Source organism: Python bivittatus, unplaced genomic scaffold (genome assembly GCF_059951505.1).
Source record: "Python bivittatus isolate LINGU-HERP-01145 unplaced genomic scaffold, Pbiv_v1 ctg000220_np1212, whole genome shotgun sequence".
NCBI lineage: Eukaryota > Metazoa > Chordata > Lepidosauria > Squamata > Pythonidae > Python > Python bivittatus.
The window spans coordinates 12,485,001-12,498,662 of NW_028277048.1; the positions used below are offsets into that span (position 1 = coordinate 12,485,001).

The window sequence follows — 13,662 nt, forward strand, 5'->3', positions numbered from 1 at the left end:
GTCTCACGCATGTTCTGAGTCATCTTTTCTCCTCCCAATCTGGATTACCGCACAAAGGAATCCTGGGGCTCTGATGCTGCTGAAATAATCCTGATTAATTCCCCCTGAAAACAAGGACACTTTGAAACCACCATCATCATCATTTCAAGGATGAAAGGGCCTAACTTTTAACATCACCTTCCACAGAATCAGAACAGCCGTCTTTCCCAACATCCCAATGTTCCTAACATGGTGCCCTGTAGTTGGTTTGGGCTACAACACTCTTCGTTAATCTGGCTAACAGCCAGGGTTGATGGGTGAAGTTGTTTTAAAATATTGGAAGACTGCCAAGGTACTATAACGTTTGGCCAGTATTGGCCCCTTCCCTGCTGTCATTTAGGAAGTCCCTCAAGACCTGGTTGTGTCATCAGGCCTGGGGGTCTTTGGGAACCGAAGATATTCTCAGATGGCTCCCCTGTGATTGGTACTCTGCTCCCTCCATGGGGTTTGTATATTTAGAAATGTTTGATAATATTTTCCTTTTAATCATGGCTTTTTATCTTTTTATAATGATTGCTTTTTTCTCTATTTGCTGTTTTATTTAATTGTTGCATGCCGCCCAGAGATGCTTTGTGTGAGATGGGCAGCTATATAAATGTGACAGAGAGACAGACAAATAAATAAATAAATATTGTTTGTTGTGCAAGGAATATGTATCTAAAAGATGGTGAGGACTGAATCTGGCACTTTCTGACCCTCCCTCCAATGCTGCAGAATTTATCTTGTTCATTGATTGTACTGTTTGGTGTAAGTATGTGCTATAAAGCCTCCGGTGATAGCAAAGGGAAGTCTTTTTTTCCAAGAAATACCCCAGGTGATGAGTTTTCTAGTTCCTCAGTTCCAGAATGCACTGCAGATCGTGCCATCATCCAATCTCTTCCAAATTCTGTGTATCCCTTTCATCGGTCCCTTTTTGTTTTATGTCTCTTGTATCTTACATTTCTGCTCAGCTGACTAGAAGGTTGGCGTTTGCTCTGTCACTAATTTTCGGATGCCAACAGACTCTTCCAGGATTCTTCAGAAAACAGGGATTGTGCTTTTGATTGTAATATCAAGAAGAAAAAACCAATTATAGTAAGAAAAAAATTATTTCCAGCTAACGCAGCTGTCTGTTATGAGGGAGAAAGGTTCACTGTGAGCTACCAGCATTTTATACTCATCTGTATTGAGTATAAAATGCTGGTAGCTCACAGTGAACATTAAAACAAGGCAACTATGTTTAAAAAAAACAAAACAGGAAGTCCATACAAAAAGGAATGAATTTTGGTATGAGTAAGAAGTGATAATTTAGCATTCAGCCTCTGGGACCATGTATGAAAATCTTGTTTGGGAAGAGCTTATTTAATCACCTGCAAATTAGAAATAAATCCTGCCTGCATACATGCAGCTATGGGTGACACTGAAGGCCTGCAGATTTCTATGCTGCAGTTGGAGTCCTTGACAGCCCTCTCACAGATCCATCAATCTTTCCTGCCCATTCTATGTTGGGAAATTTGAATTAAAAATCTGATCCAAGAGCCTGTGGTGAACGCAGGACAGTGCTACTTCCCCTTTACTGATCAGGCTGCAGTAGAGCAAAAGAAAAAAGAAGAAATGCATCTGCCTTAGCCCATTAGGAGAAAGAATGAATGGCAACCTCTCCATTCATTCCAGAGCTTGCCATAGCTGAGCCTGGCACGTGGCCTGGAGAACCAAGATCTTCCTACCATATCAGCAAAAGCTTGGCCTGGATGAAGCTGCCCTGTACGGATCAACATGGCAACATCTCACTTAAGGAGCAAGTGGGCAGGACAGTGACTGACAGATGGGGTCAGCTTGGCAAAGAGAAAGCCTTCAAAAACCTCTCAAGAAAATGAGCCAGCCATTCATAAATCATTACCTGTAATTTATATGATAGCAAGCATGGGGTCTGAAGGAACTGCAGATCTCACACTTACGTATTCGCTGACCAGGGAAGATGGGAATAAGATGATTCTAGTGCAGAGCATGCTGCCAGAAGCAAAGAAAAAATAAATGGGGTCTGGGGGAAAGATACTCTCAGCAGTTGTATAGAAGAGACAGTTTCTCTTCTCTTTTACCCTCGGCAGTTATAGAGAAGAGACATGCAGCCAATTGCCCGGGAGTTAAAATAAAAATGTTGTACCCCCAGACTCAGGCCCATAGGATCTGGTGATGGAAATGCAGTTATTTGAAATGAGCACAAAAGAACAACAAAGCTACAGACAACGTATAAAGAGTTACAAGTTCAGCAAAGGCACTGGGAGGGGTCCGATTGTCGAGAATGGTAGAAGGTGGGGTTAAAGAGCAATATAAATGCAGAGGTGTTAAAACTAGAGTGGGCTTCTACTGCTGCTGAGAATAATGCCTGGTCATAGAACGGGACCACTCTATGCATAAAAGCTGGAAAGAGGCTGGGTTCACAGTTGGTAGCACAGAACAGAATAGAATAGAATTTTTATTATGGTCACAGAACAGAGTTACACTTGGTGTTAATGCCTGACTTATGGAACTAGCCATAGTGGCCCAGTTCACACATAGCATCAAGTCATAGACTATAGACCATATTTTACAATGTCTAGGTTCATTACCCAAACCAGACATTAGTACTGTGTGGAAACCAATCAATAACAGCACACTGGTCATGGTGATCATGGTCAGACCGCTTCTCAGAGAAAAGTCCTCTCAAGGTACTTTTCACTACCCAGAAATGAACATGGTAAAAATATGGGCTCAGGGAAGTACAATGGAGACCCAAAGGTGACATCTCACAAATGCTGCAGTCTATGTCCTTGCATCAATGGCATTTGTATTGTATGTGGGTCATTGTTCTGGCATCACTGTGGTTTGCCATGGTTGCCCCTGGATATAAAGCAATCCTTTACAAGCATCAACACTTCCAGGCTAAATGTCATTCTTGGCAGAGTCAGATACAGGGGTAACAACAAGAATAATTTTAAAACAGCATTTCCCCCCTAAATTATATTTAACTGTATGCAAATTATATACAACTCCATGTCTCCTTTTGTTCTATTTTGGAGTGAATGCCCTGGGAACTTCTCTTGCTACCTCCAATCTGTCTCCCTGCTGGGTCACTTTAATTGGCCTGTTTACTTGATGACTTCATACCTGATCATTATCTGGGAAAAGGTTCCACCAAGATTCTTTCTCTCCCACTGAAGTCTTCAGGAATATGTGGGACTCCTTGAATATATACATTAAGCTTTTATTTTATTTTCATGTTATTTATTAAACGTATATCCCGGCTTTCCGCTTAGATAAAATCCTCAAGGCAGCTTACATTGGATCCTTATGATCCAACCACACTCAAAGTCGTGCTGAGCAGATAAATTATCCCTCTTTTTTAAAATCACATGTCATTTAGTTTGATTTTGAGAACCTACTTTAGACATTATTTCAAAGCTAGGGAAAACTTTATGGACATGCTGGCAAAACATTAGGAACCAAAACTTCCAGAACATGGCCACACAGCCCAGAAGACCCACATCAGCCATTTATGGACATTCTTATGGAGGAATTTGGTGCTTCATTTTGTTAGGAGATGGCCACAGACGCTGGATGAGTGTCTTATCTTTCCTTGTTGAATCATCTCTTCAGCAGTTTGCAATTTTGCTAGCTTCTCATACTTCAGTTAAATCTCTGATTGGGGCTTTTTAAAAGAGTTGCTACTGGTAATGCTAAGGGAGAATATGTCTCTGCCTGGAGACATTTGGAGACCACAAATTATAAGGCCATTTGCACTCAGTTTTAATTTGATGTTCTACAAATAAGGGCAACCTCTGATGTAAAGCAGCCGAAGTGCAATCAGCAAAAACAATTTGTCCAGAGTCATTTCTTAGGGGATTTCCAATAGTTTATGGTAATACCCATAATCCTAAGGCATGATGGAACTTTTGCATCACTTAACCTTTCTCTTGCCTGCCAAGTTTGTTTTCACTTTTCATTCCTTTTTCACTGCTCTCTGTTTTCAATTTTTCTTTCAGATGGTTCTGAGGCAGGAAATAAATCCTGGTGAGATGAAAAGTAACCCAGCTATCAGGGTTGCAGAGGAGAATCAGAGATGGAAGAAGGGGCAGCTTGGCACATAAAATGGAGAGATGTTTATGTGCCCATGATAGACCTAGTTCCATCTCAGTTGCCTGAGGTTCCCCAGAACACCATTGGCTCTCTCCTCAGCCCTGACCAAATGCCAGATCTATTGGTTCTGCTGTTGATTCCAAAGTCTGTGAAGTAGAGAAGCCGAGGGTAGACATTTTGCTGTAGGTCTCTGTCTGCAGCCTGATTCCGAGACTCAATGGGGATAGCGCTCACATCTCCAGTGATCTGTTTCCCTTTCATTCCTCTTGAAATCATTAAATTGCCTTCACCTCCCTGCTTCAGACTGGTTTTGCACAGCATCTAATCTGTAGCTTTTTTCTCTCGAAAGCTCAAGGATGTCTTTTGAAGTTTAAAATCTCTTTCCCTACACTCTCTCCAAGGAAAGGGAGTGGGGAAACCTGCATCTCAGAGGAGACTTCAGTGCTTTCTAAGGCTCCTGGAGGGAAATGTCAGCTAGAAAAAATATAATTGTAAACATTTGCTTGATCACTGCATAGATGGTTGGATGGAAACTGAATGAAGGTGCAAATAAATATTGTTCCTCAATTGGCCTTGAGGAGATAAAATTCTGACATGCCATATTGAGAATATGGAATAGATATAAACTCAGGCTGTGCCTGAAAACACCTCTGTGGATCTCAGCACAAGACACATTCTATAGAAGAGAAACAGCAGGCAAAGACAAATGGTTAACAAATCAAGCATTATAAATATACGTTTAAATATAATATTTATATAAAATTAAATCAAGAGAGCAACTAATGCAGAAGGATTTAGTTGTCAATGGTTTTCCCATTTACAGTTATCAGAAAGATTCAAAATGGATAAAAAGACTTATGGTATGAAGTAAGACAGAAGTAAGCAGGTAAGACAGAATCTGAAGTACAATGGTGTATCAATGATGAATGTGTAATTGCTAACATGTATAAACTTTTGTTGAAATTTGAAACAGAGGAAGAACAGGTTAAATAATGTATGATAAAGTGGACTAAGAATTTGGTTATAATATACAGATGGATCAATGGGAGAACATGTGATTAACAGGGTTGAAATTTGCATGATGTTATGTTCTTAAAAAGATTTTTTATAAAATGATGTATCGGTGGTACATGATGCCAGAGAAATTATCTAGAATGTATAAAGGCAGTTCAAATGTATGTTGGAAATGAGAACAACCTGAAGGGACGTTTTATCATGCTTGGTGGACATGTAAGAAAGCTAAAAAAAAAATGGATTAAAATACATACATTGATACAGAGGATTTTAAAAGCTAATATTCAGTTGAATCCAGAACTTTTCCCTTTAGCGTTGATGGACAAACAGAGAAGAGCTATGGAAGATTATTTCAATATATGATTACTGCAGCAAGATTACTATATGCACAATGATTCCACATTACCCACCATGAAAGATTCCACATTACCCACCATGGAGGAATGGTTGGTGAAATTGACAAAACTTGCTGAGATGGACAAATTGACTTACTTGATTAGAGAAAGGTCATTACTGACATTCATCAATGACTGGAAACGCTTTATGGACTTTTTGTGTGAGAAAGAAAATGATTTTGTGATTTACAGTTTTGATGATTAGAATGAATAGGTTATAGAAAGAAGGGAATTATGATGAAATTGGAGAGAGTGATGTATGTAAAACTGTTGAGAGGGATATTGGAAGCCATTTCTTTATATATATTAATTTTTTTTTCATGCTTTCTGTCATTTTCTTCTTTTTTTCTATCTTCTTTTCTCTCTGCTTTTTTTCTTTTCTTTTCTTTTCTTTTCTTTTCCTTTCTTTTTTTTCTTTTTCACAATTGATATTTTTTCTTTTTTTTCTTTGAATGTATTTCTTATTATCTATGTGAAATCTATTAATAAAAATTACTTAAAAAAAGAAATAAAACTCTGAAAGGCAGTCCCTAATATTTATTTATTTTAGTTCTTAAAATCCTATCCCACTCACAAGGGAATCTCCTTTTTATCTTTACAGTAACAGCCCAGAGACATAGGATGGGCTTAGAGAGTATGTGACTAGCCCAAAGTCACCGAGATAAATTTCCATGGCAAACCACAGGTGTGAATCTGGATCCCTCTAGGTCTAGTCCAACACTTTAACTGTACCATAACACTTTAACTCTCCCCTAAACCATGGTAGTGTTTCATATGAACCAGGGACATTTGTCACAGCTTCACCATAGCAATGTAGGAGCCATGGCCATCACGATAGGGAGGAGGCAAATGATGAATGAGTATCCCAACACGATCTGCATATATGTAAGGAGCAGAGTGTTTGCTATGATGCTCTGGTGCATCATTCTGGTGAAAACGCCAGATTCTCTGATAGGAGCCATCTTCATAGACCCCTAGAGCTGGTTCTGGAAACAGATTCCTTGTAATGGTTCTTGTACTTAGATCTGATCAATGCTTTCAGAAACCAAAGTCCAATACAATAAAATACTATACTAAAATGAAATAATAGACTCCATACTTTTTGGGGGGTGAGATAGAGAAGGTGTAGGCTAAGTTACCAATCTTAGTGATAAGAGTCCCCTATTGTGGGGGAGATGGGCGGGGGAGAAATCCAACAAATAAAATAAAAATAAATAAATAAATATCTACACCATTTTGGTCAGTATACCACAGATACAACCCAAACCCAGCTTTACTCCCAAGCATGCCCACATTCTTCTATGCAAGCTAGGATTTCTCATGTAGATTTCCTAGCAAGCCAACCCACTATTACCTGCCTGCCCCCAACTAGGAGGTATATACAGTGTTCTGACAGCCAAAGAGAAGAGCTAGAAAGTCGTGGCTGGATGGAGACAATGAGATCCTCAAAAAGATCAAAAGGCAATGGATGAGTCAATGTATGGGCTTGGGGTGGAAGGCCAGTAAGGAATGAAAAGTATGGAGAGATATAGTGAACGGATTGGTATGAATAGGTTTTGGCTGTGTTTCCTTTCCTTGTTCTTATCTCATGCCTTAAACGTCGTTGGCTTAACATTTATTATTCCTTTTCTGTGCCCTGCATAACACTGCTTATCCCCCAAAAGAAATAACATGATTGTTTGCACGTGATTCAGCCTTCCTTGGATTGAGGCAATCTAAAATACAGGTGATGGAAATGTATGCTAATTCTTTTCATAAACAACTCGCAAACTGTAATTAATACCTTGCATATAAACAACTTTCAGGCAGAAAGTTAGCCCTGAGTCTGTCTCTTACATATGCTGCCTGGTCTTTACTGATTTAAAATTTTCCTATGTTTTGCCTGTTCAAAATGAAGTTATTCCCCAGGGGACATACACAAATACATTAAAATCACTATCGAAAAATATAAATTAAAAATGTAAACCAACAGCAGCAGCTAATAACGCAAACAGCTATAATTTCGAAGCAGCAAAAAGTAAAGCAACCAAAGTAAAATGAATTAACTCTGCATAGCAGAGTTGATAAAATATTAAAGCATACTGTTAAAAGGCCTAGGAAGATAAAAATGTTTTTGCACAGTGCCAGAATTAGGGTCCAGTTGTTCCTTGTGAGGGAGGGCGTTCTGGAGTTGGGGAAAACCACTGAACAAGCTCATTCCCAAACAGCAACCTACCATATTTTACATAATTACTACTAGGACTTGAACCACACACCTTTTCACATCTGGGCAGCATAAAACACACAGTGCTGCTTGTACTCATGAGAAACAGAGGTGGTGTAGCTCAGCTGTCACTATCCTGGTACGCTTCAGATGCACTGAATTACATTACCCATGGTTCTCAGCCAGCATGGCCAATAGCTCATACTGTGCTAATTTTTTCAGTTATCCATGATCCCATAACTAGAGAAAAAAGGGTCTGCAAATGCCAGCTTGTAAACTCTGTCCAAATACACAGCGCGGGCTTCCTGCCATCCCAATTTCTCCTCCCAGTCATTTTCACTCAGCTTTATGTTGCCCAGAAGCTCAGCTGCGGAGGCTGAGTAAACACATCCCAGTCTTAACAGATGATTTATGTGTGTTTTAATAAATGTTTTATCTCCTTTAATTTACTGAGTTAAAGCACATTTTCTCTCTTTTCTACAATTAAATGCCTGAGTAGTTTTTAATAACTGGAAAAATGTTGTGATAGCAAAGAAGCAGGCAAGATTGGCTTCATACTTGGAAGATGATCAGATCAGACCAAGTTCTCCTTCTTGTTCTCTTTTGGAAAGCTCAGTTGGATGTGTGTCATTGTGTGTGCGTGCAAGATGGGTGATGTTAGTTTTCTTCTCTATAAATCATTCATTATAGATTCAAAACATTTTGCCAAGTCCTTGAAAGCTGGGAATCAGTGATTCTACAAAAATATAGAATGGCTTTCAAGCTTATTCATGTCTGAACATCAGTTCGCATGGAAATCTATGAATAAGTCCCTATATCAGAAGTGGAGAATCCAGCTCTCTGGATAATGTTGAGTGACAGTAGCCACAGCCAGCTTGGTCAATGACAAGAGATGCTCAGAGTTGTGGCTCACCAGCATTGGGGGGAGCCACAGTTTTCTATCTTGCTCTACATAATGATAGCCCCCTAAGTGTTAAGGCATCAGACTAGAAAGCAGGGGACCATGAATTCTAGTTCTGCCTTAGGCACAAAGCCATCTGGGTGACCTTGGGCCAATCACTCTCTCTCAGCCCTGGGAAGGAGGCAAGGGCAAACCACTTCTGAAAAACCTTGCCAAGAAAACCACAGGGACTGGTCCAGGCAGTTGTGAGGAATCAACACTGACCTGAAGGCACCCCCTCCTCACCAAATCCTCCTGACCCCGTCAAAGTTCATTTTGGGCTGGAGCAGAGGTCGATATTACTACCCTATTCCTCTAAGACAAGTAGTGCAATCTAGTAGTAAGAGGAGACTGGAATAGATTTTCAGAAGACAGCTGGTGCAATCATCAGAATCTTTTTACATAATAATACTCCTTCAGAGGTTCTTGAATGAACTTGAAACAAGCCTCTTTGGAAGATGTCGATCAGCTAGTATTGATAGCTTGTAATCAGAAGACTGGAAAGAATCAATTTCCAGAGGACTCAAACTCAGTCTCTTATAGCGGGATCATTCTCCGGCTAGATCCTCTATCTGATTTACATAACTCAGAACACAGTATGAAGTCTGATTAATGTCGACTATAGTACAGAGAGTTTCATGTAGATCAGGTGGTGGCACTCTTGGGACCAATCTGCAGTGCTATGGGGAAACAACACTGCCTCCTCTCCTACTTCCCCTACTTCTGATCTTTCCTAGACTCCAAATATTTGTTAACCATATTTCTACACAATGTGGTGAGTTTGGTTTTGACTTAGTGTGATATGATGTGAATCCAGCCACTGTAGTTTAGGGCTTGGCACAATATGTGGCCACAGCCAACTGTAGCTTAGGCAGTAAACCAAGCTTAAAATGAATCACATCTTAAAGTGATGTGCGTACCCCAGAGAGTCTGCAACTTGTTAACCTTTCTTCCTCTTCCAACAAAAGTCATGCATTAGCGGAGTTGAATCCATTTCAAGTCAAACATGCTTTCCATTATACATATACTGGGGAAAAAAAATAAACTAACTTCAGTTCTGAAATAAAAATCTCCAACCACCCAACATTCTGTTTTCCTGGGGAAGGCCTGTTATTTATCTGTCTTTTGGTTTGTTTGATTTATATCCCGCTACTCCTCCAAGAGTTTGTGGCTTCCATCAAGATCTCCCTCCACTTCATTCCTATTAAGGCAAACTTGTGAGTGGGATGAGAGAGAATGACTAGCCCAAAGTCACCTAGTAAACTTCTATGGCTGAGCATGGATTTGAACCTGGGTTTCCCCAGTTGTAGCCCAACACCTTCAAAACTACATCACCATGCCAGAAAAGGATCAGAATCAAGCTGAAATCTGTTTGGGGTCAGGAAAAAAGGAGCAAAAATCCTTGACTGACCAAAGTAAAATATTTATGAAGCACCAGCAAAATGGGGCTTGGAAAAATGTTACTGATTCTACCACATTAAAGAAAAAGAAGATATAAGCAGGGGAAAGATTAACCAGGAGGGAGGGTGAGACTCCAAAGGCACCATCTGTGGGAGTCCCTTAAATTTGATGGCATCTTATTTACACCATTTATTTAATCCAGGCCCATATCAGTCGTGGCTTTGAGAGTTCTCTCCCAAGAGATATAAGCCTGGCCCAAGCTAGGGCTGCTTTTAAGAGGTTTTATAAAAACAGAAACAAAAACCAAACACCTTCTATTGTCTGGCTTTTTATTGATTTCTTTTTGGCTAAGGGGCATTTCAAGATTGTATTTTATTATAATTGGTTCAGTTAAGATTGCTATGTATATTAATGTGGTTTTATGAATATCTTTGGCACTGAATTGCATTGCTTTTATGCGGTAAACCACCTTGGAAAGATTATGGCAGTTAAGGAATAGATAAAATAACACAACATCTTGGAAACCCTCACAAGGTCAAGAAATTCTGCCAAGAAAGTTGCACATTGATATGTATGTGCCAAACTCAGCCGATAGATCGTACACTAGAAATTGGGAAAAGGCACAGAACTGCGAGGTGAGGCCTTGTTGCCCTGACATCTTCCCATTTCCACTGAAGTCACTCCTCTCTCTCCTCTAAGGGGACTCTTCCTTCAGAGTGGGGTAGCAGAACTATCTTGGCCTCAATGGAGCCCTTTGGAGCCACATGAGTGGCTGAGGCTGGGGTTGAGTAGGGTGGCATTGGGTGGGTCCAGGGGAGAGTCTTTAATCTGGCTACTTCTGCCTACTGAATGTAGTTGCTTCCTGTTTGTCAACAGCAGGGGAAGATAGTAATATTTGATCCCTGCTACAGACAGGTGACTATCAGTTGGATGATAGGAAAAAGTGAGCAGAGCTGTCTGGGCTATATCGAAAGTAGCAAGTGGATTTTTCCAAGGAAACTCCTAGGTCCCCCCCCCCAATTATTATTCACAAATTTATCATTGCATGGCTAGTGTAGGCTAACACACTCTCCAGATTCTAGTTCTGTGCATGACTTCCTTCTGGTACCATTTGCTTCCATCATCCATTATAGGGGAAAGCTCTGTATTGCATGGAAAAATCCCCAGAATTAGTCTAGCACATCCCCTGGCTCTCCAGAAGCCCTAGAAAATCATGGCTAGTGGGGCAGATGTTGCAGAGCTAGGTGGACCAAGGTTGCCAGACAGCTGCTCAGGATGATCACCCATGACCTTACAAAAGTGTGTCTTACAGAACTGGCCCAGTTCCCTCACATCACTCCCCCACAGAATGTTGGGACCCAGCCATTTTGGGGAAGTGTGTGTGTTGTGAGTCCCAACTAGGCTTAAGACTATGGGCGAGGGGGGAAGAGCAAGAAATCCCAAATCCCTCTAGTGAGAAAAATCAGAAAACTCCCACCTTGCTCAGGGGCCTGAGGCATCAAATTTCCACAGTCTCCACCCAGATTAATTAATGAAGCAACAAGTCCCTGTTGTTGTCAAAAGCTTGTTTATCCCATTTTTACAGTATAGAGATAAGAAAGCCTTTTTGTGTGGGTTCAGAGGGCTGCGTCTCCTTGAGGGTAATTTATTGGGGTCTGGATCTATAAGTCCATGGGACCATCCTCTCACTTTCTGTGTCCCCTTTCTCTCCTTCCCTCTCTCTGCCTTTCAGCCTGCTGGGAAGATGCAGCCTGCTTTTGCTAGCGGTCTGAACTCATCCCTTGAAGATGACTCTGCCCACCCCTCTTTTCATTTCCTTCATTGCTCAATCCATTTCGAGTCTCTACCCGCCCCCCCCTTCTCATCTCCCCATCCTGCCCTCCATCTCTCCCCCAGGTTCCTCCCCACCAGCATGAACTTAGGCCTCTCTTTTATAGCATTCTCATTACAAAACTGTTAAGCTTCAAATCGGCTCCTGACTTTGAAAACAAGGCGCTTCCCTCCTATACTCAGCCTCAGTATTACGAAGACGACTTTCCAATCCATTTATTTTTCTGCTATTCCTTCTCCAAATTTTGCCTACAATAAGGGTTTTGAACTTTCCAGGGACCAGAGTGGCCACTTTCAAAGCTTGAGGTTTCTCACAGAACATCAATTAAGGCAAACTGCAAAACCAATATAAATTAAACTGTGAAAGATGCTGACCACAGGAATTGTGTACTCCCACTGGAAAAAAAAAACTTTATTTTTCTTTCTCTCTGTGTACACACACACACACACACACACACACACATGAATGGGAATAAGAAGTGTTCAGGTTAGTAGGAGATGTTCAGAGCCAAGATTGCTATTCCAGTCTTTCCTGGCATAGTGTCAGACACAGATTTCTCAACCTCAGCAACTTTTAAGATGTGTGGACTTCAACTCCCAGAATTGAAATCCACACATCTTAAAGTTGCTGAGGTTGAGAAACACTGATCCAGAGTATATTTCAACCTCATGGCCAAGATTCAGAAATATTGTAGGTGGTATCCTAGAGGCTTCTTCCAATGCTGTAGCCCCTTTGAACGGAGGATTTCCAAGGGTGGTGCCCTCAGTAGGGCTTTCTGCATCCTCCACTTCCCCTTGTCCTTCTCTCCCCCATCACCCAATAGCAAAAGCTTCCTTTCCTTTATCACCTCTGAAGCCTCATCCGCTTTTAGGTGATGGGGTGCAATGTATTTATATATCTAAAGCCATGAATAGAGAAATGCAGATATGATCCCAAACTCTCTTTTATGAACCTGATAATGGAAGTAGCTCTTTCCATCTAGGCAGGGAGGTAAAACAGGACCCCTTTCCTTTCTCACAACCCAAGCCTCACTCCAAGTGACATTCCCCACTGGGTGTTGGTTTCCTCTTCCAGAGATATGCAGGGCAACAATCCAGGCCCACTGCCGTAAGGAGGGAGGGGGAAGGGAAAAGACCACGTCGGGCGAAATCACGGTACAATCTACAGTGCTGAAACTCAGCATTGTCATAAGGTCAGTATGCCATGGGTAAAAAAAGGTGGGGTAGGGGAGGAATAGACTCAGGCTTCAGTGCTTTGGATGAAGGACTTCCTTCCCTTTTGGCTTGGGCCAAAGCTGGACTAGCAACCGCTGGGAGAAACGGAAGGAATCCACTGAATCTGCTAGTCATAGGTTTCCCTCCTGGCAAGAAAAGGAGTGAGGCCACCCGCACAGCGCTCCTTCTTTCCCTTGGACTCCATTCCCAGGTCCCCCAGAAATGGCCTTCCAATATTTAATTCTTGCTGTTTTTCTCTCCGGTGCATTAATGCTCTCATTTGCAACTGAAGAGAGACAACTTCATGCTGAGCAGCAGGTGTTGTCTACAGCTATGCTTTTCACTGCTGATGAGCGTATTCCTGCTTATTATGTCATGTTTCACTTATTCGATCAAATAAGTAGGGAGGATTTGGCCGTTGTTGGTCTCATTTATTCCATTTGCATTGGATTTGAAAGAATGGAACTTTCCCAGTTAGAGAATGTTAGCTTCTGGCTGACAGCAAGCAAGACACCATTTCATTCGGCTCC

General features: G+C 41.2%; 1 protein-coding gene across 4 annotated transcripts in view; it reads right to left on the minus strand.

Moving 5' to 3' along the window:
- The window catches only part of OLFM2 (olfactomedin 2), a 207,239-nt gene that overhangs the window by 3,198 nt on the left and 190,379 nt on the right, over positions 1-13,662 (minus strand). The window lies entirely within an intron of this gene.